Raw genomic sequence first — 23,916 nt, forward strand, 5'->3', positions numbered from 1 at the left:
TTGTCTCTCCTTGCACCTGTACCACATTTCCTTAATTATTGTAATTTTATAGTATGTCTTGAACCTTCCCTGGTGTCTCAGAGAGTAAAGAATTTGCCTGCAAGGCGGGAGACCTGGGTTTGATCCCTGGGTTGGGAAGATCCCCTGGAGAAGGGCATGGCAACCCACTCCAGTATTCTTGCCTGGAGAATCCCCGTGGACAGAGGAGCCTGGCAGGCTACAGTCTATGGGGTCACAGAGACTTGGACATGACTGAGTGACTAAGCACACATAGTAAGTCTGGGTACCTTTAATTTAAAGAAGTTATGTTGCTGCTTTTCTTGCCAACGGCTTTGGTCAGTCTTGGTGTTTGTATTTTGTATATATTATTGAGCTGAAGCTCCAATACATTGGCCACCTCATGCGAAGAGCTGACTCACTAGAAAAGACCCTGATGCTAGGAAAGACTGAAGGCAGGAGGAGAAGGGGATGACAGTGGATGAGATGGTTGGATGGCATCTCTGACTCAAAGGACATGAGTTTGAGCAAGCTCCAGGAGTTGGTGATGGACAGGGAAGCCTGGTGTGCTGCAGTCCTTGGGGTCACAAAGAGTCAGACACGACTAAGTGACTGAACAGCAACGTAAAGTTTGAATCAGCTTGTCATGTTTCAGACATACAAAAGCACAAGGGAATTTGATTGAGGTCAGACTTAATCTGCATATAAATTTGAGAATGACTGACCTTGACAACATTGAGTTTCCCAATTCACTGACAAAATATATCCCTTCATTCAGTTAGGTCTTGACTTTCTCTCAGATGTTTTGCACACTTTTAACTAGGTTTTCTCTTAGGCATTTTATGGGTTTGATGTTATTAGTATTTCCTTTAGTGAAGGTTTTCTAGGAATGAATTCTCTTTGAACTTTACCCAAATGTTAGATTAGTATTTTGCTTTAATCCTTCTTTCTTTCTTTTCTCTCTCTCTCTTGCTCTAGCTTTACCTTTCTCTCCTTATTTGTCCCTCTCCTGCCCTGTTTTTCCCTGAGTATGTAAAATCTTTCTGGATTAGGTTGCAGACATGATGCTCCTTTAACCCTCCCTCCCAACAACAACAAAAATACTTCTGGGAATTTCCTTACATAACCACAGTTCATGTTAAACCTTTAGAGATGTCAGTCCCTGATGACATCTAGATGCAACCACATGAGAAACCCCAAAGATAGAACTGCCAATTTGAGTCTTTCCCAACTTAGTGACCCGGGAAATCATGAGCAAAATTTAATACTAAATTCCTTCAACTACTAAGTTTGGGGAAATTTTGTTATATAGCATTGTAAACCAGGCACTTACCATAGGACCAGCATTTCTAAATAGAGGAATATTTATCCTCTGATTTTCCATTTTGCTATTTGTACTTTATGTTAATCTGATGTGCTGATACACTCATTCTCTAGTTCTTAATTTCAGCTGTTAACTTTTTCAGGTGTAGAATTTGTTTTTCTTTCTTTTTTTTTACAGGCAGTTTTCTTTTATTCCGTAAGTTTGTCTGTATTTTCCAAATTTAATCCTATGCATACCCCACTATTATTAGAGAAAAATAATAAACACTATTTTCATTTGTTTTTGTTATCATTTCTCTGCCAAGATATACATCATGTCAATTAATTCTTTGTGCACTTTAATCATGACTATTTAAATTCTCTGTCAGACTATAAAAGTCTTAGAGGAAAACATAGTCAGAACATTCTTTGACATAAGTTGCAACAAGATCTTTTTTGAATAAATTCCCAAAGAAAATAAAAACAAAACAAAAAAATAGGATCTAATTAAACTTAAAAGCTTTCACATATCAAAGGAAATCATAAACAAAACAGACAACTCTCAGAATGGGAGACAATATTTGCAAATGAAGTAATTAAGAGGGATTAATCTTCAAAATACACAAACAACTCAATCAACAAACCAAACACCCAATGAAAAAATGGGAAAAAGACCTAAATAGGGCTATATTTTTTCAGACATACAGATGGCTAACAAATACAACATCACTAATAATTAGAGAGATGCAAGTCAAAACTACAGGCAGGTAATACTTCACACTAGTTAGAATGTCTATCATTAAAAAAATTCACAGATAAATGCTGGAGAGAATGTGCAGAAAAGGGAGTCCTCCTATAAATGAGTATGTAAATTGGTACAACTACTGTGGGTTGCCATGCCATCCTCCAGGGAACATTCCAATCCAAGGATCAAAGCCAGGTCTCCCACATTGCAGGCGGATTCTTTACTGTCTGAGCCACCAGACGCAGAAGCCCTACACTATTGATACTAAGTATAAAATAGATATTGCTTGGAGAATCCCATAGACATGGAGCCTGATGGGCTACAATCCGTAGTGTCACAGAGTCAGACACGACTGAAGTGTCTTAGCATGCATGCACACAGAAATAGATAAATAATAACTTCCTTATAGCACAGGGAACTCTACTCAGTGTTCTCTGGTGACTAAATAGGAAGTAAATCCAAGAAAGAGGGGATATGTGTTTGTGTGTGTGTGTATATATAAATAAATAAACAGATAGATAGAAATAGTTGCTGTTGTTTAGTCGCTGAGTTGTGTCTGACTCTTTTGTGACCTCATGGACTGCCATGCTCCTTTATCCATAGGAATTCCTAGGCAAGAATGCTGGAGTGGATTGCCGTTTCTTTCTCCAAAGGCTCTTCCCATCCCAGGGATGGAACCCCAGTCTCCTGTTTAGCAGGCAGATTCTTTACCACAGAGTCACCTGGGAAGCCCATATGTATATGTATAACTTACTAAATTTGCTGAACAGCAGAAGCTACCATAACATTGTAAAGCAATTATACTCAAATAAAAATTAATAAAATAAAAGAAAATAAATTTTCTGTCAGTAACTTTAAGAGCCAAATACCCTGGGAAATTTTTTAATGTTTCTTTTTGCTCTGGTGTTCCATGAGATCTCTTTTATATAAGTATTTTTTAAAACCACAAACATTGTAGATAAATAATTGTACAACTCCTTCAGAAAGGCTTTTGTTTTGCGTCTTCTATTTAGGGGTGGATTAAGGATAGAACAACTTGTTTTAACTCATTCTTAGGGCAAAGCTTGGCTTAAAACAGGAATCGTGCCATTGTCAGGACCAGGGCTCTTCCTGGAGAAAGGGAACACTAAGATTATGGTAACTTTACCAGTGTGTTCCAGCTTTCATCTCAGCTCCATCACTAGGTCATTTTTTTTGTTGTTTGTTTGCTTTGAACTTTTTACTTTGTATTGGGGATAGCTGATTAACAGTGTTTTTATAGTTTCAGGTGAACAGGCAGGGACTCGGCTATACATATACATGGATCCGTTTCCCCCCAAACTTCCCTCCCCTCCTAAAAAATATTTAACTGACTTTCCTGTTCTTTACCCTCCCAACCCTCTAATCATCGATGTTTCTTCAGGAAACCAGACCCAAGTGCTGCCCCAGTGCGACCACTTTGTGTCTGAACCAGCAGGATCTGAGGGCTCAGAGGAGAGCGCCCCCTATTGCTCAGGTGAGGGTCCCACAGGACAGAAGACCCTTCTCATTCCTCAGGTCGACGCCCCATTGTCCCATTTCTCTCTCCTCAGACAGCAGGCAGCTCCGCCTGGTGGACGGGGGCGGTCCCTGCGCCGGGAGAGTGGAGATCCTTGACCAGGGCTCCTGGGGCACCATCTGTGATGACGGCTGGGACCTGGACGATGCCCGCGTGGTGTGCAGGCAGCTGGGCTGTGGAGAAGCCCTCAATGCCACGGGGTCTGCTCACTTTGGGGCGGGATCAGGGCCCATCTGGCTGGATGACCTGAACTGCGCTGGAAATGAGTCCCAGGTGTGGAGGTGCCCTTCCCGGGGCTGGGGGCGGCACGACTGCAGACACAAGGAGGACGCGGGGGTCATCTGCTCAGGTCAGCACTCCACACTGTCCACAGGCTGGGGCAGGGGTGGGGCCCTGGAGGACGGGGGTCTGAGCCCTGAGAGAGAGATGCTGAAAGGACCAGAGAAGGAGGCTTCCTCCCGTGGAGCCTGTCTTCCCAGCAGACGTGAAGAGGAGGTGCTTTCACTGCCTCCTGCAGCAGCTGAGATTCTGGTCCTTTCTTCTCAGTAGTGTTTCCTGGCAGAGCCTTTTCTTACAGTTTTTCTTGAAATCAGGGCTCACCCTTCTGGTACATAGAGTAGAGAAGTCTTAAAGCCACTGTGCTAGTTTTTGTTTGTTCTATAACAAATTGCTACATTGTTAGTGGTTTAAAACAACATATTTATTTCCTTACTCTTCTCTAGCTTAGATGTCCAGCAGGGATCTCACTGGACTGGGATCAAGGTTTCAGCAGGGCCACAACACTTCTGAGCCTCTGGGAAAGAATCTGTTTCCTGTCTTTTCAAGCTTCTAGAAACCGCCTGCCTTCCTTCACTCATAACCCCCTTCTGTTCATCCTCAGACCAGCAACGCTCCACCTCTCTGGCCATTATCCATATTCACATCTCCCTCTAACCCGAATGAGGAAAAGGATTCCACTTTAAAGGACAGTGAGTCTAAGAATGCGATTAGACTGTGCTCAGCTGATTAATCCACCATATTTCAGGTGACTCTTACCATCCCAAGGACCATAACTTAATCACATATGTAAAGTCCCTTTTGCCAGATAAGGAAACACAGACACAGCTTCCATGTAGACATTTGTGGGTCCATTATTCTATCTGCCTCCACACTCTCCACATCACATCCCTTTCATACACTCTCTTAGATTTTTGTCAGGAAGCAGGTGTCAGTTCCCTCTCCCTGCAGGTGTCCAGGTTGGTCTTCCTCTGAGTTCATATCCACCACATCATGGTGGTAGAAATATTTAGAAAGACAGACACAAATGGACAAAGTCAGGTGAAAAGGAGACAAGTTTCACTCTGGTCATCTAATGGATTTGCTTCCTCAGCCTGGTCATAGACAAATGTTCAGAATTTTGGGGAGAGAGGAAAACCCAGAGCACTGAGTGGGGTGCTCACTGTGTCCTGTCTCCTCCTTTTCGATCTCAGATTTCCTGGCCCTCAGGATGGTCAGTGAGGACCAGCAGTGTGCTGGGTGGCTGGAAGTTTTCTACAACGGGACCTGGGGCAGTGTCTGCCGCAACCTCATGGATGATGTCACCGTGTCCATCATCTGCAGACAGCTTGGCTGTGGGGACAGTGGAACCCTCAACACCTCTGTTGGTCTCAGGGAAGGGTCTAGACCGCGGTGGGTAGATTTAATTCAGTGTCGGAAAACTGATACCTCTCTCTGGCAGTGTCCTTCTGGCCCGTGGAAATACAATTCATGCTCTCCAAAGGAGGAAGCCTACATCTCCTGTGCAGGTGACTTATGTCTGTTTCTGCGTCTTTCCCAACTCTGTAGGATGCTATTAGTGAGATTTGATATTTTAAAATCTAAGTGATGGGTTTAAGTTGAGTTCATAAAATGAAGTTTGGATGGAGCTAATTTAATCTACATGTTCCAAACTTTCTTTATTAAAATTTTTAATTGATATAACTGATACAACACTATATTTTTTGCTGTGCACAACATAATGCTTATATGTTTGTGTGTATTGATAAATGATCACTACAGTAAGTCTAGTTATATCTCTCTATATGGATCCATATATATGGATCCATATATATATATATATATAGTTAAATATTTTTCTTACATGATGAGAATGTTTAAGATGTATTTTATTGCCATCTTTCAAATAGACAACACAGTATTCACTATAGTCAACATGCTGTATGTTGTATCTCTTCACCTATTAATTTTATAATTCAAATGTATACCTTTTGATTGCCTTTGCCTGCACCAAATCCCCCACCTCTGGCAGCCACCAACTACGCAGCATCTCTGAACTTGCTTTTGTTTTAATATTACACATATAGATGAGATTACATGCTATTTTTCTTTCTCTGTCTGATTTGTTTCACTTAACATAATGCCCTCGAGGTCCATCCATGTTGTTGCAACTGGCAAGATTTTCTTCTTTTTCATGGGTGGATATAAGTCTATATTACATTTTCTTTATCCATTCATCAGTGAAGACTTACATTGTTTGACTCATATATATTGCTATAAAATACTAAAAGGTAATACTGTTAAAGCGCTGCAGTCAATACATCAGCACATTTGAAAGAATCATCAGTGGCCACAGGAATGGAGAAGTTCTGTTTTCATTTCAGTCTCAAGGAAGGCAATGCCAATGAATGGTCAAACTGCCTCACAATTGTGCTCATTTCACATGCTAGCAAGGTTATGCTCAAAGTCTTTCAAGCTAGGCTTCAGCAGTAAGTGAACTGAGAACTTCTGAAACGTACAAGCTGGGTTTAGAAAAGGCAGAGAAACCAGAGATCAAATTGCCAACACTTGTTGGATCATAGAGTAAGCCAGAGAATTCCAGAAAAACATCTGCTTCATTGACTACATAAAGCCTTTGACCATGTGGATCACAATGAACTGTGGAAAATTCTTAAAGAGATGAGAATGCCAGAGCACCTTACCTGCCTCCTGAGAAACCTGTATGCAGATCAAAAAGCAGCAGTTGGAACTGGACATGAAACAACCGACTGTTTCTACATTGGGAAAAGAGTTCGTCAAGGCTGTATATTGTCACCCTGTTTATTTAACTTATATGCAGAGAACATCATAGGAAATGCCAGGCTGGATGAATTACAAGCTGGAATCAAGATTGCTGTGAGAAATATCAGCAACCTCAGATACACAGATGCTACCACTCTAATGGCAGAAATTGAAGAAGAACTAAAGAGCCTCTCATTGAGGACGAAAGAGGAGAGTGTAAAAGCTGACTTACAGCTCAACATTCTAAAACCAAGATCATCAGCACATCGTGGCAAATAAAAGGGGAGAAAGTGGAAACAGTGACAGATTTTCTTTTCTTGGACTCCCAAATCACTGCTGACGGTGACTGCAGCCATGAGATTAAAAGAGGCTTGCTCCTCTGTGACGAACCTAGACAGGGTATTAAAAAGTCATATCACTTTGCTGACAAAGGTCCATATGGTCAAAGCTGTATTTTTTCCAGTAGTCATCTCTAGACGTGAGGTTATAGAAGAAGCTAAAAAGAGTTGATTCTTTTGAATTGTGGTGCTTGGATGCCACAGTTGCATTGAGAGTCCTTTGGGCAGCAAGGAGATCAAACCAACCAATCCTAAAGGAAATCAACCCTGAATATTCATTTCAAGGACTGATGCTGAAGCTGAAGCTCCAATACTTTGGCCACCTGCTGAGAAGAGCTGACTGATTGGAAAAGACCCTGATGCTGGAAAATATTGAAGGCAGAAGAAGAAGGGGGCCACAGAGGATGAGACAGATAGCATCACCAGTTCAGTGGACATGAATTTCAGCAAACTTTGGGAGTTAGTGAAGGACAGAGGAGCCTGGTGTGCTGCAGTCCATGGGGTTGCAAAGAGTCAGACATAACCCAGCAACTGAACATATGTTGCTGCAGTGATCATTGGGTTTTCAAGTTAGTGTTTTTGTTTCCTTCAGATAAATCCTCCAAAGTGAAAATGCTAAATCGTATGGCAGTTCTATTTTTAATTTTTGATGCACCTCAATGCTGTTTCCATAGGGGCTGCATCAACTTACATTCCCTCTAACTGTGCAAAAGCTTTCCAGTCTCTTCACATTCTCCTCAACTCCTGTTATTTCTTCTTTTGGATAAAAGCCTTTCTAGAGGATATGAGGTGATATCTCATTGTGGTTTTGATTTGTATTTTCTGATGACTAATAGTGTTGAGCACGTTTTCATGTACCTATTGACAAGTTGTATGTATTCTTTAAAAATATCTATTTAATACAGTATTGTAAAGTAAAATAAAGTAAAAATAAAAAATTAAAAAAATATCTATTCAGGTTCTCTGCCCATTTAAAAAAAATCAGATTTTTTTTTTCGCTACTGAGTTGTATGAGTTCCTTGTGTATTTTGGATAATAATTCTTACAAGAAATATAATATACAAATATTTTCTCCAATTCCATAGGTTGCTTTTTCACTTTGTTGATGGTTTCCTTAATTGGGCAGACGCTTTTTAGCCTTATGTCATTACAACTGCTTGTTTTTACCCTAGTTCCCTTTGCTTTTGGTGTCAAATCCAAAAAACCATCATAAAGACTGGTTGTCAAGGATTTTATTTTCTGTGTTTTCCTGTAGGAATTTTATGGCTTCAGGACTTGTGATCAAGTCTTTAATTTATTTTGAGTTAATTTTTGTGAAGGGTGTAAGATAGTGGTTCAGTTTCATTTTTTGAAAGTGGCTGTCCTGTTTTCCCAATGCCATTACTGAAAAAACTGTCCTTTTCCCACTGTGTACTCTTGGCTTCTTTGTCAAAAATTAATTGACCATAGAAATAGTGGGTTTATTTATGGACTCTCTATTCTGTTCCATTGATCTCTGTGTTCATTTTTATACCAATGACATACTGTTTTGATTAATGTAGCTTTGTAATATAGTGAGAAATCAAGAAGCACGATACCTCTAGCTTTGTTATTCTTTCTCAGGATTGCTTTGGTATTGAGCGTCTTTTGTAGTTCCATGCAAATTTTAGGATTGTTTCTTCTGTATCTGCGAACATTTCGATTGGAATTTTGGTAAGGATTGTAGTGAATCTGTAGGTTGCTTTGGGTAGTATGGGCATACTAATATTATTAGGGCTCCCAATCCATGAGCACAGAATATCTTTCCATTTATTTGAGTCATCTTCAGTTTCTTTCATCAATGTGTTTATAGTTTTCAGTGTATAGATCTTTCACCTCCTTGGTTAAATTTATTCCTAGGTATTTTATTCATTTTCATGCAGATGTAAATAGAATTGTTTTCTCAGTTTCTCTCATAGCAGTTTGTTGTTAGTGTAAAGAAATGCATATGATTTTTGTATACAGAATTTTCATTCTACAACTTTACTGAGTGTATTGGTTCTCATATTTTTGCTGAAGTCTTTAGTGTTTTCTACATATAATCTCAAGTAAGGGGGTTTCTTTCCTCATGACTCTGATGGTAGAGAGTCTGTCTGCAATGCAAGAGGCCTGGGTTCAGTCCCTGGGTCAGGAAGATCCCCTGGAGGAAGGAATGGCAACCCACTCCAGTATTCTTCCCTGGAGAATCGCAGTGGGCAGAGGAGCCTGGCAGGCTGCAGTCCTTGTGGTCGTAAAGAGTCAGACACAACTGAGTGACTTACACTTTCCCTTTAAAATCTGCAGATAGTGTCAATTTTGCCTCTTCCTTCCAGATTTGGATATCTTGATTTTCTTTTTCTTGCCTGATGGATCTGGATGGGACTACCAAAACTAAAGCTGAATAGAAGTGGTGAGAATAGATGTTTTTGTCTTGTGTCTGATTTCAGAGGAAAAGTTTTCAGTTTTTACAGTCATGTATGATGTTAGCTGTGTACTTTTCATATGGCCTTAATTATGTTGAGATGCAATCCTTCTATACCTACTTTGTAAAAGAGTTTTTACTGTAAGTGGATGTTGAATTTGTCAAACACTTTTTCTGCATCCTTTGAGGATATGATTTTTACCTTCATTTTGTTTATTTGGTGTATCACATTGATCAATTTGTGAATGTTGAACTATCCTTGTATCCCTGGAACAAACATCACTTGATTATGGTTTTTGATTTTTTAAGCGTATTGTGAATTTCAGTTTTCTAATGTTTTGTTGATGATTTTCGCACCTGTATTTATCAGAGTATTAGCCCATAATTTTCTTTTCTCATGGTATCCTTATCTGGCTTTGGTATCAGACTAATGTTGGCTTCAGAAAGTGAATTTAGAAGTGTTCTTTTCTTCTGTTTTTGGAAGAGTTTGAGAAGGCTCCCCACTAAATACTGTTACATTGGGAATTGAGATTTCAGCAATAAATTTTGAATGAAATAAATAAATGTTGGCGAGGGTGACAAATAGTCAAACCATAGCACCTTATTCCTTCAATATTTCTCTCTCTGTTTTTCTTTATCTTTCCCTCCCCTCCACACACACACACACACACACACACCCCATTCAGGTACGCCTTGAATGGTATTCTGGATGTTGCCTGAAACCCACAGCTAAGAGAATGTGGGATCAGATACTTCAGAAGCAGAGGCTCACTCCTTTCCTTGCCTCTCTTTGCTCATCTCTTTGTCTTTTTCATTTGAAGGCCAAAGAGGCATGAAACTATGAGACCTTTTATTGATGATGTTTTTCCAACAATTAAACCCTGTGAATTGAGAGGTGGTAAAGTCTTTGATCATGAAATGAGCAACCTGCTCACAGAGGTCCTGCCATCGTTTTCTCAGAGGTTCTCTGCATAGAGTGGGTAGGAGTTTTGATAGGATGATCTGCAAAGAATATATAAATGTTGATACTTTATGACAGATACTATTTACCCTTCTGTTTTTTAAAATTTATATTTATTTCTGTCAGCTTCAATTCTTTCATATATATTTCCAGTCTTTTGTTTATTATTTCTGCATCTTCTCAATACAGATTTTTCTCACTAGGCTTTTTTTCACTATTGCAAAAATTTCTGGCTTACTCAGTGTGTACATATATGTGTCCATATATCTTCTCAGAATTCTACTAAGTCTTTCCTGTATATTTCCTTTTTAAGAGATTCCTAACCGACACTACGGGCTTTTCTGGTGGCTCAGACAGCAAAGAACTGCCTGCAGTGCAGGAGACCTGGGTTTCATCCCTGGGTAGGGAAGATCCAGTGGAGAAGTGAATAGCAATCCACTCCAATATCTTTGTCTGGAAAATCCTATGGACAGAGGAGCCTGGTGGGCTGCAGTCCATAGGGTCACAAAGAGCTGGACATGACTGAGCGACTAACACACACACACACATAACCAACACTACATTGTGGGGCAATTATCTCCCAATTAAAAATAAATTTAGAAAAGAGGGTTTCCTTTCACAACAGTAGTCTTCACTTGCCCACTTGTCACACTGAATAATAGGTAAGAGTAGTTTATAATCTATCTAATATTTTCCATTAAAATTATGTACATGATATTTTGAATATAAATAGACTGTGCTTCTGGACTGATTATTTTTAATGTGAACTATTATCATATACTGTTACCTTTAATTTATATTTGGATTACTATTTCACTGATTAGTATGATTTGAAAAAAAAATTTTATTTCACTGAATTTTGTCTATTCATTCATTTAATAAATATTTATCAAGCCCCTATGTAAGTATTTAGAAATGGTTTTCCATAGATATTTGTTGGATGAGTGCATACAATGTGCAGGCACTGTCCTAATAGCAGAAACATGGCTCATATAAGATATACAAGGTCCTTCTTCTAATGGAACTTTCATTCAGAGGAGTGTGTGTACATTTGTAGATGTCTGTGTTTATATTTGCTGTGGGGTGTGAAGACTGATAAACAAGTAAATATTTAAAGTAATTTCAGCTGGTGATCAGGTGCAGTGAATGTTTCAGCCCAGGAGATAATGAGCCTGTGTTTTCACATGTCATTTGCACTGAGCCATGGACCTTAGAGAATTTTATGTGGGGACAGGACCACCTCAGCTGTTCCTGATCCACTGTTTCCCTGTTGGGTGCAGGAAGAAGACCCAAGAGTTGTCCAACTGCTGCCCCCTGCACAGGTACATCAGTCCTGCCCTTCCCCTGTGGCTCCCAGGGGCTCCTTCCTCCCACCAGGGCAGTCACAGGAGGGGCCGATGCCTTTTCAGACAGAGAGAAGCTCCGGCTCAGGGGAGGAGACAGCGAGTGCTCAGGGCGGGTGGAGGTCTGGCACAGCGGCTCCTGGGGCACCGTGTGCGATGACTCCTGGAGCCTGGCAGAGGCCGAGGTGGTGTGTCAGCAGCTGGGCTGTGGCCAGGCCCTGGAAGCCATGCGGGCCGGGACATTCGGCCCTGGAAATGGGAGCATCTGGCTGGACGAGGTGCGGTGCGGGGGCCGGGAGTCCTCCCTGTGGGACTGTGCTGCAGAGCCCTGGGGGCAGAGCGACTGCAAGCACGAGGAGGATGCTGGTGTGAGGTGCTCTGGTGAGCGAGGGGCTCGGGGTCCACCCTGGGTGAGCTGAGGCAGCGGGGGGGAGGCAGTGGGTTGGGCCAGGCGTTGGGGGGAGTTTGTGTTCAGATATCCTGGGTGCTGGGGCTCTGATCTAGGATCGGGGAACTGGGAGGACTGGACACTGATGTTGTGGAAACTGAGGGGTGATTTCAGGCTCAGGAGGGAAAAGGTTTGCCCTGCGTTCTGGCCAATTCCACTTCCCCACACTACTGTTTTTCTTTAGGTGTAAGGACAACATTGCCCACGAATATAGCAGGTACTGTGATCCATCCATGGGCAGGGGAGAATACTCAAATACTAGGGACCTGTTCTGTAGGCTGTCTGACAGCTAAGAAGAGGAAAGAGTCTGAGGAGCTGTGGCTGTTGGGGAGCAGCCAGGGCATCACACTGTGGCAATCCCCTGCCTTGATGTCCAGGGTCAAATGTTCTCATGCCTGGGGCCAAGGAAGTCTGGTTCCCATGTTGTAGAATCTAAGGAACTCCCACCTGCCCCTGTGTGTTGCTCGTCATCAGTGAGGTGCAGGTCCCAGGACTGTTTGATGCTCTGTCTCCTGAAGCCCAAGGAGAGGGGATGAGCTGGGTCCTCAGAGGCTGTCTCTGCGGGGCAGCTCCCTGACAATCCCCATCTCTGCCTCAGGGCCACACTGGCCAGAGTGGAGTTGACTTGTCTCAGGACGAGACCTGGGGGAGCCCTGACGCTGTCTGAGACTGAGACGCCATTGTCCGGAGCTCCTGAAAATGCTGACGCAGGAGATTTCTCTGTGCCCAAGACTATCTCAAGTGCTTTTTCCTGTTCTCCTAGGGACCAGAACAACCTCAAATTCTCTCCCTGGCATCTTCTCCCTGCCTGGGGTCCTCTGCGTTATCCTGGGGTCCCTTCTCTTCCTGGTTCTCATCATCCTGGTGACTCAGCTGCTCAGATGGAGAGCAGAGTGCAGAGGTGGGCTTCATGGGGATCTGGGGGCCAGGGAGAGTGTGTGTAGGCAGGAGATGGGGCAGGTGTGAGGAGGGGAACCTGGGCCAGGTACTGTTCTGAGTTGCAGACTCCATGTGCTCCATGCTGAGCTATAAGGGCTGAGTAGACAGAGGTTCTTAGGATGGGCGTGAACTCTCATGAGTCATGGCCTCTCCTGTGAGACCAGACAAGCGCTGAGCTGTAATCAGGGTCAGACGAGGGGAGAAGGTGCTGACATGGTGCACGGGGTAGGAGACGACGCTGAGGTCCTGGCAGCCGCCGTGTGAGCATCAGGGAGGTGAAGGTGGGCTGGCTGGATCGGGGTATCTGGGGAAGCTTCTCTGACCTGCTGGGTGATCTCTCAGCCCTTTCTAGCTATGAAGATGCTCTTGCTGAAGCTGTGTATGAGGAGCTCGATTACCTTCTGACACAGAAGGAAGGTCTGGGCAGCCCAGGTGAGTGTCTCTGTCTGCCCTGCTGGGATCTCTGGTCGTCGCCACCCCCTGGCTGTGCACATCTTCTCAGCATCTGCACACTCCATGTGTGCCCCAGGCTCACAGAGACGGCTCCTCCAGAGAGGCAGAATGGCTCTCGGAGCCCCGTGATCTCCCAGCCTCTGTCTGCACTGCAGGAGCCTGGCCTGTCCCTTCTCAGCTTTAACACAGGTCCCGTGGGTGTGGGTGGGTCATTCAGTGTGTTGTGTGATGTTTGTCTCCACACGAGGCTTCCCGTCAGATTTCTCATGGACTAAACTGCCGTATTACACCAGAGATGGTGAGGACAACAATGACTACAGGTCCGCTCCAGGAATGAGAGGTGGACCTGCTCGGCTGGGCTTTGGGGAGGAGAGTTTCCCTCAGAGGAGATGTAAGGGGAGTGGTTTTCCTCTGATGGACCAGAGGCATCCCTTGTGTCCAGATGGGGTTCGTCCTTCTTCACTGGCTGTTCTGTGATGTGCACGTCAGAGCTGGTTTCTCTGTGTCCAGAATCACCACAGGCACAGAATGTTTTTCAAAATAACATCTGTAAAGTACAATTTGTCAAAGTCCTTTAGCAATGCTCAAGGGTAAAAGAGTTGCTTTGAGATATGTAGTTTCCACCAGAAAATATTAAGATATGTAAAATCATGTTTTGGCTTATGGACACATAACAAGGAAACATGGTCTTAGAGAAAAAGTCTTTGAAACAAGGAGTGACTGGTGCCTCTATTGAGAAACACAGAAACTCTGGGTCAGAAGGTATCTTAGGTATTCCCCAGAACAACCCACTTACTGGGGTTTCATATACTCCCTTGTCTGCTCTTGGAACCCCCAGATCAGAGGACTGATGTCCCTGCTGAAAATTATGATGATGTTGAAGAAGTACCAGTGCCTGGAACTCCTCCTTGCTCTCAGGGGAGTGAGGAGGAAGTGCCCCCAGAGAAGGAGGATGGGGTGAGGTCCTCTCAGACAGGTGAGTGGGGTCAGTTGATCTCCTGCAATCTTTCTATCTGAAAAGAGTGAATTTGCGTTCCTCAATGCCCAGCCTCCCTAGAGATTCAAAATATAGGTAGTCTCATACATTTGGTAGCATCATCTTGACCATATGCCATATTTAATGCTGTCAGAATCCTTGCAAGGAGTGTGGAATCACTCTGCTTTTGGTATTTATGTCTCCATAATTTGACATAAACTTGTCACTTTATATGTGATATACTTGCATGAAGATTTTTAGATTAGGGAATTTCCTGGTGGTCCAGAGGTTAGGATTCTGCACTTTCACTGCTAGGGCCTAGGTTCAACCCTGGTCAAGGAGCTAACATCCCACAAGCATTGTGTCATGGCCGAAAGAGAAACTTATTGATTAATTGAGCACATTTAAAAGAAAGCTAAGTGCTGAAGAATTGATGCTTTTGAACTGTAGTGTTAGAGATGACTCTTCAGAGACCCTTGGATGGCAAGGAGATCAACCCAGTCAATTTAAAGGAAATCAATCTTGAATAGTCATTGGTAGGACTGAGCTGAAGTAGAAGCTCCAAGACCTTGGCCAACTGATGTGAAGAACTTACTCCTTAGAAAAGACCCTGATGCTGGGAAAGATTGAAGGCAGGAGGAAAAGGAGATGACAGAGGATGAGATGGTTGGATGGCATCACCAACTCGATGGATATGAGTTTGAGGAAGCTCTGGGAGTTGGTGATAGACAGGGAAGCCTGGTGTGCTGCAGTCCATGGAGTCACAGAGAGTCAGGCATGACTGAGCGACTGAACTGAAATGAACCAAATTCAAAAGTGGAACAAGCATTTTAATAATATCTTTGCACTGTCACATACATGAAGGCTAACCATTCAATATCTCAGTAATCCAGGTCTACGCCGAATCAGTAATGCTGAAGAAGCTGAAGTTGCTCTTCTATGAAGACTTACATGACCTTTTAGAACTATCAGCTAAAAAAGATGTCCTTTTCATTATAAGGCACTGGAATGCAAAAGTAGGAAGTCAAGAGATACCTGGAGTAACAGCCAAATTTGTCCACGGAATATAAAATGAGGCAAGGCAAAGTTTTGCCAAGAGAATGCACTGGTCATAACAAACATCCTCTTCCAAGAACACGAGAGAGGACTCTACATGTGGACATGATCAGATGGTCAGTACTGAAATCAGATTGATTATATTCTTTGCATCCAAAGATGGAGACACTCTATACTGTCATCAAAAACAAGACGGGGAGCTGACTGTTTTGCAAAATTCAGATTTAAATTGAAGAAAGTAGAGAATCCCACTAGAGCATTCAGGTATGACCTAAATCAAATTCCTTGTGATTATACAGTGGAAGTGACAAACAGATTCAGGGCATTAGGTCTGATTGGCAGAGTGCCTAATGAATCATGGATGGAGGTTCGTAGCATTGTACAGGAGGCAGGGATCAAGACCATCCCCAGAAAAACAAATGCAAAAAGGCAAAATGGCTGTCTGAGGAGGGCTTACAAATATCTGAGAAAACAGGAGATGTGAAACCAAAGGAGAAAGGAAAGATATATTCATTTGAATACAGAGTTCCAAAGAATAGCAAGGAGAGATAAGAAAGCCTTCCTCACTGATCAATGCAAAGAAACAGAGGGAAACAATGGAATGGGAAAGACTAGAGATCTTGTCAAGAAAATTACAGATACCAAGGGAATACTTCATGCAAAGATGGGTACAATAAAGGACAGAAATATTATGGACCTAACAGAAGCAGAAGATATTAAGAAGAGGTGGCAAGAATACATAGAAGAACTATACAAAAAAGTCTTCATGACACAGATAATCACAAAGGTGTGATCACTAATGTAGAGCCAGGTATCCTGGAATGTGAAGTCAAGTGGGCCTTAGGAAGCCTCACTACGAACAAAGCTAGTGGAGGTGATGGAATACCAGTTGAGTTCTTTCAAATCCTAAAAGATGATGCTGTGAAAGTGCTGCACTCAATATGCCAGCAAAATTGGACAAGTCAGCAGTGGCCACAGGACTGGAAAATGTCAGTTTTCATTCCAATCGCAAAGAAAGGCAATGCCAAAAATGTTCAAACTACTGCATGATTGCACTCATCTCACACGCTAGCAAAGTAATGCTCAAAATTCTCCAAGCCAGGCTTCAACAGGACATGAACCATGAAATTCTAGCTGTTCAAGCTGGACTTAGAACAGGCAAAGAAACCAGAGATCAAATTGCCAAAATTCGCTGAATCGTCAAAAAGCCACAGAGTTCCAGAGAAACATCTATTTCTGCTTTATTAACTATGCCAAAGCCTTTGACTGTGTGTATCACAACAAACTGATATTTCAGTAGCTGCGAGAAAACACTCATTGTCTAGAAAAGAGTATTTCTCCATCTGAGGGCCTGTGTAGTTTCCGGGAAGAGATATCTGTGGCTGCACCTGTGATACTATTAGTGGACATTTGGAACAGGAGTCGAGTCAGCTAAGAGCAGACTTGGGTTGTGAGTGAGGAATTCAGATTTTTCCTGCTTCCAGTCTCCCTCTTATTGTGAATTTGCATCTATCACCTGTGAAAGGAGAACATTTAGATTCCTTTTGTGATTCTTACCATCGCTGGGCATCTCCTTGCTACTGTGTTGCCTGGAAGCAGGTCTCCCAGAGCCCTGAGCACAGGTCTCCTGTGATGGGATTTCCACATGCACGGAGGCCCAGGAGACCACATGAACTGGATCTGAGAGTACAGCTGGGATCCATCCTCACTGGAACTCATGTGAAATAGCCTGAGCCTCCCTCCCCACACCTGGGTCCAAGGGATGCTTTGTCATAAGCACTTGCTTGACTTCCTTCCACCAGAGGGTTCTGTCCCATCCTCGTGTCTCAGTTCTAATCAAACTTCTCTTTTCTATTTCAGGCTCTTGTCTGAACTTCTCCAGAGAGGCTGCTGATCCTGGGGAAGGAGAAGAGAGCCTCTGGCTGATCCAGGGAAGAAAGGGGACTCTGGGTACGATGATGTTGAACTCAGTGCCCTGGGAACATCCCCAGTGACTTTCTCGTGATGCTGTATTAAATATGAGATGAAGCCTGAGATATTTTAATTGCCTGTATTTCAGTAGAGTAGTGCTGACCTGTAATTGTGTCATATGAAAATTGCTCAAAATGAAATATTCTGAATAAATAAACTTTTGCTGTGCTGTTAATTTAGCAAGTTCCATGCCAAATCCTTTTAGAGGATTGGCTCTCAAATGCCATCTTCTTCAAAGGAAATGCAAGATGAGTGAGCTGACCTGCTTTCTCACCTGTCTTAGAGGCTAATGAGGGCATGCTCACAAGTGCTCCAGGTCACTCATTTCATAAAGGATGCTAACTTGGTCCATATTCACACACTCCTTCCTAACAAGATGCACTCATGGGGAAAAAAAAAACAGTTCTAAACATCTCTGAGATGTCACATCACCAGATTGTAACTTGTTCTTGGACACCAGGCTGGGTGTGGGCTTCAAAGTGGAAGGTTGGCTGGTGGGAGAGAATGGATACAGCTTTCCTTATCCTGCCTCAATATTCACAGGCCAATTAAAAATCTAACTGTACATAACTACCTCTTCCCTTTCATCTCTCATTTGTTCCTTAAGTGGATACAGACACCTCTTTGCTCGTCTCCCACGTCTATTTGATTATCCAATCCTTCTAAATCCATTCTTTATTCTCCTTCTCTTCCCACTAATTTTTCAGGATGCTGCTATTTCTTGTCTCTCCAAGGATCTCTCCTTCTAAGTGAATTATAGCAGTTCATATACATCTTCAAGTTGATGGAATGCAAATTGGTGCTCACCCACACCCTGTATTCAGGTGGGACAAGAGAGCAAGAAAGTGGAGACCTAGGGAGAAGGGATCCAGAAGAATGGATGTAGATAGAAAAATCAGGAACAATTGGCTATTTATGTTTCAGAGATATGCATGGAGGCATCTGACATGACTGATCTCTTAGAGGAAGAATTTCAGACCAAGGGGCTTCTTTGAAAACATCTCTTTTTCAGATGTTTCAAGATTGTTTCAAGGTTGCTTTAATCTGGTTACTACTGAAAATGTAATTGTGATCCTGCTGTGACTCCTCAGGGTAGAGAGAGCTGTCATGATGAAGTGGCAAGAAGTGGCACTACGCCCTGCACCCCCCACCCCTTGGCCAATTCCACTCTGGACATGTGGGGAAGCTGCTGAACTAATATAAAACCTGAGAGTGCTGGCCTGGTTGTGAGCTGGACCCACCCAGTTTCTTGGTTGATGACTCTGGGTGGTTTCTAGGGCTCCACCCTCCACTCACGCTTGCACTCTTCATAGTTCTAGGCTGTGCTTGGGGATGGGAAGATGCCCAGGGCTTCTTCCAGGGCAGCTCACATGGCTATTCACTTGGGAAGTGATGAAATAGATGATATATGATGAAATAAGGCACACATGCAAGAAGCTCAGTGAACTCCAAGAAAACACAGATAAATGATTAAATTCAGGAAGAAAACGTATGAAGAAAACAAGATTAAAAAATTATCATCATTATTATTGTTTTTAATTTTTGGTTGCACTGAGTCTTTGTTGCTGCACATGGGTTTTCTCTAAATGCAGCAAGCAGGCACTAATCTTTGTGGACAGCAGGTTTCTCTATGCGAGGGCTTCTCTTATTGTGAACAGGGTCTAGGCACCCAGGCTTCAGGGGTTGCAGCACAGCCTCCTACTTGTGATTTGCGGGTCCTAGAGCTCAGGCTCAGTAATTGTTGAGCTAGGGTGTTACTTCACAGAATAAATTCAGAATTTTTTTAAACAAAGATAGAAATCATAAAAAAGGAAGTAAACAGGGAGTTTGCTGAAGGTTTTGTGGTTAGGAGTCGATGCACTTGCTTCTGTGGTCTGGACTCAATGCCAGTAGAGGAACTGAGATCCCTCAAGCTTTGCAGTGAGGCAAAGAGAATAATAGAAGGAACAAAACAGAAAAATGAACCAAACAGAAATTCAGTTGCTTAAGATTCAGTTCAGTTCAGTGGTTCAGTTGTGTCCAACTCTTTGCGACCCCATGGACTGCAGCATGCCAGGCTTCCCTGTCCATCACCAGCCCCTAGAGCTTGCCCAAACTCATGTCCATTGAGTCAGTGACCGTTTCATCCCCGGTCGTCCCCTTCTCCTCCTGCCCTCAATCTTTCACAGCATTAGGGTCTTTCCTAATGGGTCAGTTCTTCGCATCAGGTTGTCAAAATATTGGAGTTTCAGCTTCAGCATCAGTCCTTCCAATGAATATTCAGGACTGACCTCGTTTAGGATGGACTGGTTGGATCAGTTGCTTAAGACTACAATGAATGAAATGCAGCAAAATGAAAAATGCTGCCTAGAGCATCAACAACAGCAGAAGACCCTATAACTCAGAAGGCAGGACCACTGAGATTACCCAGCCAGGGGCCAAAGGAAAAGAGGAACGACCAAGTGTGGAAGAACCTGTGTGAACTGTGGGGCAACATTCACAGAAACAACCTGCACAGTATTGGAGTCCCAGAAGGAGAAGAGAGGGAGAAAGGGACAGAGATTGCACTTCAAGAAATAATACCAGAAAAGTCCCAAAGCTGATGAGATTTAGACATCCAAGTTCATGTAGCTAATAGGTCACTCCTCAGAGGTCATTCAAAATGGTCATCCCCAAGACACATTACTTGTAATCAAGACAAAGAGAGAATTCTCTAAGCAGCAAGAGAAAAGTAAATGCTCACTAAAAAGAAATTCCCTTAAAAATATCAGTGGACTTCTGAGTAGAAACCTGACAGTCCAGGAGAGAAAGGATGATATATTCAATCTTATGAAAAACAAACAAACAAACAAACCTACCAACCAAGAATAATTTTCTCAGGAAGGTTGTTTTTCATAAATGAAGATGATATAAAGACTTTCCCGATATAAAGTCAAATCATGAATATCCTGTTGAGGGAAATAACAGTTGAGGAAATTCACCAACACTAGGCTTGTCTTACAAGATTGCCGACGGGAATTCTTCAAACTAAATGAAGGATGCTAATTTGTATATGAAAGAAGTAGAAATATGCAACAGACTTGTAAATGTAAGTGCTGAACCCAATTCCACACACTCTAATGCTGAAATATGGTAGTGTGATAACCGGTTAGCTTTAATCTAAAGAAAGTATTAAAATAGCTATAGAGAAAAATATTTTGTTAGTGGATATATAATATATAAAGAGGCAAATTGACATCAAAAACAAAATGCATAGAAGGGGATAAAAAGGTAGAGCTTTTGCATGTCATTGGAATTAACTTGTTATCACTGTAGTATATGCTGTTGTCCCTCTAAGATGTTTTATGTGAGCCATGTGGCAACAAAAATGTAAAAGCCTACAGTAGACTCACAAAAAGTAACAAGAAGGGACTCAAAGAGCAACATTATCCATAAATTATCAGTTCTCAGTTCTAACTGTTGTGCAGAACAGTTGAGTTGTCCTGGTCTCCACATCATCTTTCAAGATCAGCCTAAGAGGACTCTCCTTCAGAAAGTGAAAGACTAATTAAGCTGTCTGTTATTTTAAGGCAAAGAAATCTTTTGGCCCCTCATCTCCTTCCTTATGTCATATCGATGGTGCAGCTGTACTTTTTTAATCGCAAATTTTCTTCCTGTGATATTGCTGTGTGGTTTTAATGAAAAAACTGCCAATGATAAACCATATGAATATCCTGTCTCCTCAGTTGGGTTTGACTAAGACTTATTAAGAAGCCACATGTAGGTACTTTGTGGTTTGTCTTGTGTATCCTTAGAGATAGAGATTTGCAGTGTTCGTTGTGACATATTTGTTGGTGATAAGCTGCTTGTTTGTGAAAATCAAATCTTGCCTTGCTAATTGCAGGAAACAAGCTGAAGTTCCAGTACTTTGGCCACCTCATGCAAAGAGCTGACTCATTGGAAAAGACTCTGATGCCGGGAGGGCTTGGGGGCAGAAGGGGACGACCGAGGATGAGATGGCTGAATGGCATCACAGACTCGATGGACGTGAGTGGGAGCGAATTTCAGGAGATGGTGACTGACAGGGAGGCCTGGCGTGCTGTGATTCATGGGGTCGCAAAGAGTCGGACACGACTGAGCGACTGAAATGAACTGAACTGAACTGAACTATGCCCTTAAAACAAAAATATTAGCTAAATGATGTTCTCAGAAACATTTCTTTATATTTAAGAAATTTCTCTTCAACATTTAGTACAGTGCCACTCAGCCATTCAATAAATATTAGGTGAGCATCTGTTAAGTTATAGAGAGGGTAAATACAGAGCTTATACACAGGCACAGGCCTCACTCCAATCCTGGGCCCTGGAAAGGCCTCAGACAATGCCTGCAGACTGCAGGCACCTTGGTTAGCATGCCCAGATTGGGAAGCATTCGGTGACAAGGAAAAGAGATCTGTTCACAGAGTCTTTGATGTTAAAGGAGGAACACATTTTGCTGTGTTTCCAGTGTTCTTAGGCTGGTCTGCGGCCAGGACTCAGCTGCACCAAAGCTCCACATGCGACAAAGCCTCAGTTCATAGACTTTGAGTCTGAGCAATCACTCAGGCTTTGAACTCTGAGTGCCAGCCCAGAGGCACTAACCTTAGGTCTCAGTGGTTTAAGAATCACCACCCACAAGAGCTCAATAGCTCTGCAGTTGGTAATTACATCAGCTCTGAGCAGAGGTGGGTTAATCCTGAAGTTAATGAAGCGTGTTCTTCAGAGCCTCTCCTTGCTCCAGCCCCTTCCAAGTCCTGAGGGGGCCCTAGGGGTGTGGTTGAAACAGAGAGGGCTCTATGATCCTTGCCCCTCACCGTGTCTTCTGCCTGCCTTTTGCCTGTGGAAAACTTTAGTCAAAGAATATGTTTAATTGGAGAAGCGAGAAACGTGGAAACAAAGGAAAACATTCAGAGGAGACTAAATAATAATAATGTGGTCATTAAGCACAGTAAGGACCTTTAGTTCTTTCTCAAGGGTTATGGATGATATTCTGAGCCATGTCCTGGAGCTTCTTATAGATACAGAACACCAGGTGGAGCAGTGACTACATGATGACCACACTGTACCCAGGACTTGAGCACCCACAGTTCTGAGAACTGACCGCAAAGACATGGGAACAAAATATTAACTGTACCTGAAACAACCCATGGGTGTTTTGGATGGTATCACCGACTCAATGGACATGAGTACGAGCAAACTCTGGGAGTTGGTGATGGATAGGAAAGCGTGGTGTGCTGCCGCCCATGGGTCACAAAGAGTCGCACTTGACTGAGCAACTGAACTGAACTGAGAACAACCGAGATGATGCTAATCAGACCACTGATGACCAATTAGAAGGTGCCTGTTAGAGATGACTGTGCTGTTTCTGCACATAACCTCCCCCCACCCCAGCTCTGTCTATAGAAGCTCTCACCCTCTTCTTGTCATGGGGTGGGCAGAGTCGGCCCTGTACAGATGTCCACCACCCTCCCTGCCAGTTGCTGGCATCTGAAATAAAATGAACTTTCCTTTCCACCAACCTGGCCTGTATACTGGCTTTTGAGCTGTTAGCAGCTGGACCCCTCACATATACATTTTGGTTACATAGTCACAAGGAGATAGGTTTTGAACGTGCCATTTTCTTCAGTTGAGGGAAAATAAAAACATTCAGCAAAATTATTTCTTACCCAAAGGTGAAGAATTTAATTAACTACATGGAGAACTAAATCCAGGAATCACATTTGTTCTGGAAATCAAGAAGAAACAGAAGAGGTTTGCAAAGTACATGCTGCTTTTTCATTAGTACAGGATTGGTGGAATGTAAAAATAAGATCAAAGATGATGAACTGACTAACTCAGAGCAAAGGAGAGCTGTTTCAGGATGAAGGTCAAGATGCTCAGAGACAAAAATGGGGAAATGGAAGCACAACTGTCAGCACAGACTGATGTGATGGGAATTGGAGCTGCGCCAGCTGTGGACGCTCTTAAACAGAAGTTTAGATCTAGTTGTTGGTCAATTAGTCATGGTGGCTAGGAATCAACCAAGCCCCAAAGAGGAATCAAGGTGAGACCTGAGGGAGCAGCTTGGGGTGAAGACACAGAAGGAAGAGGAGATCCCGGAAAGTACCTGCTTCATGGGACAGATTCTGTCTTCCTTTCAAGTCTTCAGAATAGGCTCTGTTCTGATGCTGGAACAACTGACTCCCAAGTCTCAGAAGGAGCACAAACGTGCATCCACACACATTCATGACCAACCTGCAAACGTGCTGTGGTCAGTGAAGCTCCACAGGCTCACACGTGTACCAAGTGGAACACGCAGCTTCTGGGGCAGGAAAGAGAGAAACTAGAGAGTCGCACGGGGTTTCCATGCCTCTGCTCAGAAGTGACACAGGTGGCAACACCCACGTTTCATTGGCCAGA

The 23,916-nt window shown here is 42.9% G+C and overlaps 1 long non-coding RNA gene and 1 pseudogene across 1 annotated transcript; one reads left to right on the forward strand and one right to left on the reverse strand.

Moving 5' to 3' along the window:
• LOC132659487 (antigen WC1.1-like) overlaps positions 1-17,693 on the forward strand; it is a 51,796-nt pseudogene extending 34,103 nt beyond the window's left edge.
• On the reverse strand, positions 11,160-23,834 carry LOC121819213 (uncharacterized). Its single transcript, XR_006059451.1, has 2 exons — positions 23,624-23,834; positions 11,160-14,065 (listed from the first exon to the last, which is right to left on the reverse strand). It is a non-coding gene; the product is annotated as an uncharacterized LOC121819213 (long non-coding RNA).
• Between the last annotated feature and the right edge of the window lie 82 nt (positions 23,835-23,916).

The sequence above is a fragment of the Ovis aries genome, chromosome 3 (genome assembly GCF_016772045.2).
Source record: "Ovis aries strain OAR_USU_Benz2616 breed Rambouillet chromosome 3, ARS-UI_Ramb_v3.0, whole genome shotgun sequence".
Classification (NCBI taxonomy): domain Eukaryota; kingdom Metazoa; phylum Chordata; class Mammalia; order Artiodactyla; family Bovidae; genus Ovis; species Ovis aries.